General features: G+C 51.2%; 1 pseudogene; it reads right to left on the bottom strand.

Moving 5' to 3' along the window:
• Positions 1-2,501: 2,501 nt before the first annotated feature.
• LOC120096091 (U4 spliceosomal RNA) lies at positions 2,502-2,571 on the bottom strand (annotated as a pseudogene).
• Between the last annotated feature and the right edge of the window lie 2,326 nt (positions 2,572-4,897).

Genomic DNA, 4,897 nt, shown 5'->3' with positions numbered 1-4,897 from the left:
TGAGCTGTAATACCTGGGGGAGGACTCCCTCCCCTAAGCACTCACTGTTGGACCTTGGACCTGCCTGCCTGGCCAGACTCCTGTAGCTCACAGAGGCTGGCATCAGAGTGCTGGCTGCCAACATAGCTGCCATCACAGCCGCGTGGTACCCAGGACCCTGGCCACCTGCCCGTGCTGCCTTCTGGAACCTCTTTATTCCTTTTCTAAGAGCTGTAACACTCCAGGCATTCCTGGCTGGACCGGAGCCCTGTGGAACCTATTCATTCCGGACTGGGTTTCACCCTCCTTGGTTCAGCCTACAGCAATGTCTGATGCCTCAGAGGGAAAGGGGCAGACTTCAGACTCCACCGATCCTGACCTTACCCTCCCCCACTCCCTGCTGGTGTATGGGTGGTGCCTCCCACCTGAAGAGGCAGGACTAGGAACCACAAGGCATTAGAGGCAGTGCAAGGCAGGGACCCAGAAACCAGTCAGGGACACTGTGGTGGCCTAGTCTTTACTGTCAACTTGACTGGATTTAGAATTGTTGTGAAAACATTGCATCTCAATACGGTGGTTGTGTAAGCTGATGACACAACCGCTCCATGGTATGGTTAAGAGGAAGGTTTTTATTATAGATGACAGCGAGAGAGAGAGAGAGAGAGAGAGAGAGAGAGAGAGAGAGAGAGAGAGAGAATGAGATTGGTCGTATATTCAGGTAAAGAAGGAGGTAGGAAGAGCATGGACTGATAGCAACAGAGGACTGGTTGGTGATGCTGCTGAGGGCACCTGGAGGTCAGCATGTGCTTTGATATATAACGTATTAACGTTAATAAGCATTTGTCCCTTCCACCTTTGGGAATTTGGGGAAATGGAGATTCCTGTCCCAGGAGGGTCAGCTGAGCACCGCATCCACGGGCCTCTCTGCTTCCTGCAGACAGATGAGGACAGTCGCCCTGCTTCCATGACCACCACAGGATGGACCCTCAGACCTGGAGCCAATCAAATCCTTCCTTCTTTCAGATGCTTTTGTAGGGTACTTTGTCACAGCAACAAGAAAGACAAGGATCTGACGCAGGCCTGCAGGAAGAGGCAGACGCTTCAGGGCACACCTCACCTCTGCCACCATGCTCACGGTTGGCTTCTTCCGTGCTCTAACGGGAATGTTTTTGGTCCCTTGGCTTCAGGTGGGCCGTCGCCTGGATGCAGTCATCCTTCACATCTCTAATTCCTTGACTTCAGTTCCCTAGATGAGGATACATAGTCTGCCACTGCCAGCCAGGGTCTCTCTTTGGGATCCCTGTGAACTGTCTTGGGTCCATTTCCTGGGGTGGAGGAGGATGCTTTGATGGCTGTGTTAGGTTGCTGTCGCTATAGGGCACCTGAGGCAATCAGCTTATAGATGGAGACATTCCCTTTGATACACACTCTTGGACGTTCCAGCCATGGTCAGTGGCTCCTGTTGACTGTCGTGCCTGTCACACCACAGTGGGAGTGCGTGGCAGACCAGACTCTCACATTATGGCCACGTCAAAAGAGAGGGAGGAAAGGGTCCCACTGGCTCTTACAGAAGCATCCCTCCAATGACCTGGAAACCTGCTGCTAGACTCTACCTCAGTTTCTACAACCTCCTAATGTCCTGGAGTCAAGGGGGAGACGCTCGAGAGTCAGTTACAGCCGTGGTCATGTTTGCTGTCTTCGGCTGTCTTAGGGTTACAATTGTGATGACAAAACACCGTGACCAAAAAGCAAGCAGGGGAGGAAAGGGTTTAGCCAGCTTACACTTCCACATTGCTCTTCCTCACCGAAGAAGTCAGGACAGGAACTCAGACAGGGCAGGAACCTGGAGGCAGGAGCTGATGCAGAGGCCATGGAAGGGTGCTGCTTACTGGCTTGCTCCCCATGGCTTGCTTGGACTGCCTTTATATAGAACCCAGGACCACCAACCCAGGGGTGGCACCACCCACAATGGGCTGGGCCCTCTCCCATCAATCATTCACCTTAAAAGTGCCTTGCAGCCAGATCTCATGGAGACAGCTTCTCTGTTGAGGTTCTGTCCTTTAGAAAACCCTAGTTTGTGTGTCCAGATGACACATGACTAGCTAGCAGAGTGGATTTCCCGAAGATGGCTAATCTTCATTGTCTACCCCACTGGATTTAAAGTCACTATGGAAACCCACCATTGGGGGTGCCTGTGAGGGCGTGTCCAGGGAGGTTTGACTGAGGATGGAATACCCATTCCGAGGAGTGTGGGTCTTCACGCTGTATTATCCTGGGACAGAAAGCAGAAGGCTAGAGAGAGTAGGCGATGGCCAAACTCCCTAACAAGGACCTTGTTCCTGGCATCTGACTCACAATAACAGCACTCATCTAAACGAGGGTCCTGTGACCAAATAATCAGGCTCTCTCTCAGCATTGTTGTTTTGGGGATCGGTGAACCTTGCAGGACACATGTAGGCATTCTCAGAATGAAAGTTGCGCGTGAAGCATCTGTCAGGTCCCCATGTCCCTGTCCCTGTCCCTTCTTTTCAATTAGCAATAATCGCGCCTCGGATAACCTCATTGGCTACGATACTGCCACTGCGCAAAGCTGTCCCTGGCACTTCTTATCCCAGACCTACCCAGCCTCTGCACCATGAAAGTTCTCCTGTGAGTCCATCCCACCCACATCCTTCCGGGTCCCTCCTCCTCACCTCCGTTTCCAAGGGCAACTCTTATACATCTTTTTGGTACGATTTCCCTATCATTTCTGTCTAAGCTTGCTTGACTAGTGATTTCTGTGACTGCTTTAAACTACCTGGACCTCCTGTCCCCATGTAGTTGGCACATTCCTCACGCCTTGCAGCAATTTGACCAAGTGTGGAGACACGGAAAGGGTGAGCGACTGAAGGGCTGGGTGAGAGCACAGGCTGGGGCTCTGGGCTGGCTGCTGCATCCTGACGACTTCAGTGGCTGTGGGGGTCTGCCTGTGTGCCTGCTACCTCTGATGTCCCCTTGTCTCTGTTCTAGGATGGCCACTCTAGAGGACTTCTCCTCACCTAGACTGCCCATAGGCTTCCTCTGGATTCCCTCCCAATGCCAGTGAACTGCCTCTGACCCCTTTCTTTAGGAGCTCCTAATGTCAGGGTGGCCACTTCCTCCTGGCTCCCAGCAACTCCATCATTAAAAGTGTGTCTTAACACGTTGATTACACCCAAGTTGAGTTGATTAAAGACTATGCAGATGAAGTGAGCCGTTTACACTCTCTACGGCAAGATCCTTCTAGCAAGTAACGGTAGAATAACAATTCTATGAGACTAAGTGGTGCCACTTAACTGCTGGCCAAGTCTGTTCTGTGGGCTCCCTCCTCTAACAGCAGCCCAGGAGGGAAGGTCACTGTCATGTCTGTTCCCAGAGGCCAGCATGCTATCCACCACATTATGGAACATTTTGCTATTACCTCCATCTCTAAGAAGAGTATATTAGGCCACCATCATGGCCTGGATAAACAATCACAAGTGGACAGATTAAAATGGCACAAACTCTATGCCTCACTGTTCTGAAAAATTACAGTCCCGGTGTCAATGGGGATGCATGCTTTCCACGGTGCCAGGGAGAGCCCTGCCCCGGTCTTTTGGAGCTCCCAGAAGCTTCCTGCTCTCTCTGGCTCTTGGATGTATCTCTTCCTTCATGACATATTTTAAAACTCCATATGCCTTCTGGAGGTCTACCAGATAACCCAGGAAACTCTTCCCCTGAAGGTGCTTAATTGAGTCATATATGCCAAGGTTCCTGGGATTGGCACATTGGCATCTTTGTGGTGGAGGTGATGGGGATAGTCTACAGGGAACTGCCCTGAACACGCCTGATCTCATCAGTGGGTGAGGGGCATTATTCGGTTTCTTGTTACGAAGAAACCAAGGAAGGAGAGACAAAGAACTCACACTGTTGCTAGCTCTTTGTAGCTGCTCAATTAATACTTCCTGGGGTAAAGTGGTTCTTTAAAAGTGAGACGAATTGTCCCAACTGTTCATTAGAACAACCTTCCTGGAGACTTGGGGACAGTTCTCGGAGGTCACTAATGGTTTCTCCATTCTGGTGTCCCGGTTGCTGTTTTCTCAAAAGCTTGTGAACACTGAGTCGTCCTTGAGTGCTTGGTTGTTCCTAAGTAGAGGGCTGTGAGGTAGACTTTCCTACCATCATCAGAGGAGACCATGCCACAGAGGAGCTCCATCACAAAGGACAGGATTAAGTATGCTTCGGGTCACAGAATGTGGAGTTAGCATACAAGGCTTTCATTCTTTAGTTCTTCAGCCATCCGGCTGGCACCAGGAGCATGTCCTCTGTGTGCATCCTGGGTACACCCTAGAAAATCAGGGCCGGACCTCTTGATGGGCCTGAGAGTCACGGAAGCCCTAATGCTCTGCTCTGTCAGGAGGTGCGGAGAGAGGAAAGCCTCTGATCGGGTCATTTCACTTTTGATGGGAACTGTTGGACAGAAACATGGTTGAAGAGCTAACGGGGGATCAGGATACCCCAGGGCACACAGGGTGGAAAGACTGGCTCTGCTGGTCAAGTTCAGAGAACAGAACAAAATGGCCACCTGGGGAGGATCGTGGGAAGGCGGAGTTTTCTCTTCTCAGACGCAGTAGACCCCATCACCCTACACTGCTCTGTCTGTATCTGCCTCTGGGTTCTCGATGTTTCTGGTGGTTTTAGAGACAGGCTTTCAGTAGGTAGATCTGGCTGACCTAGAACTTGTGACATAGGCTCAGCTGGCCTCGAACTTGCGATCTTCCTGCTTCTGCCTCCCAAGGGCTGGGACTGCAGGTGTGTGCCACCAGGCCTGACCCTTGGGTCTGAATAAATACACGATTTGAAAGAAGACAGGAAGTACTTCCCACTGGGCATCTGTAACACTCGGGATGTGGCCAAACAT

Source organism: Rattus norvegicus, chromosome 12 (assembly GCF_036323735.1).
Source record: "Rattus norvegicus strain BN/NHsdMcwi chromosome 12, GRCr8, whole genome shotgun sequence".
NCBI lineage: Eukaryota > Metazoa > Chordata > Mammalia > Rodentia > Muridae > Rattus > Rattus norvegicus.
The sequence above is the reverse complement of the archived record's forward strand: the minus strand, read 5'-3'. Positions and strand labels throughout refer to the sequence as shown.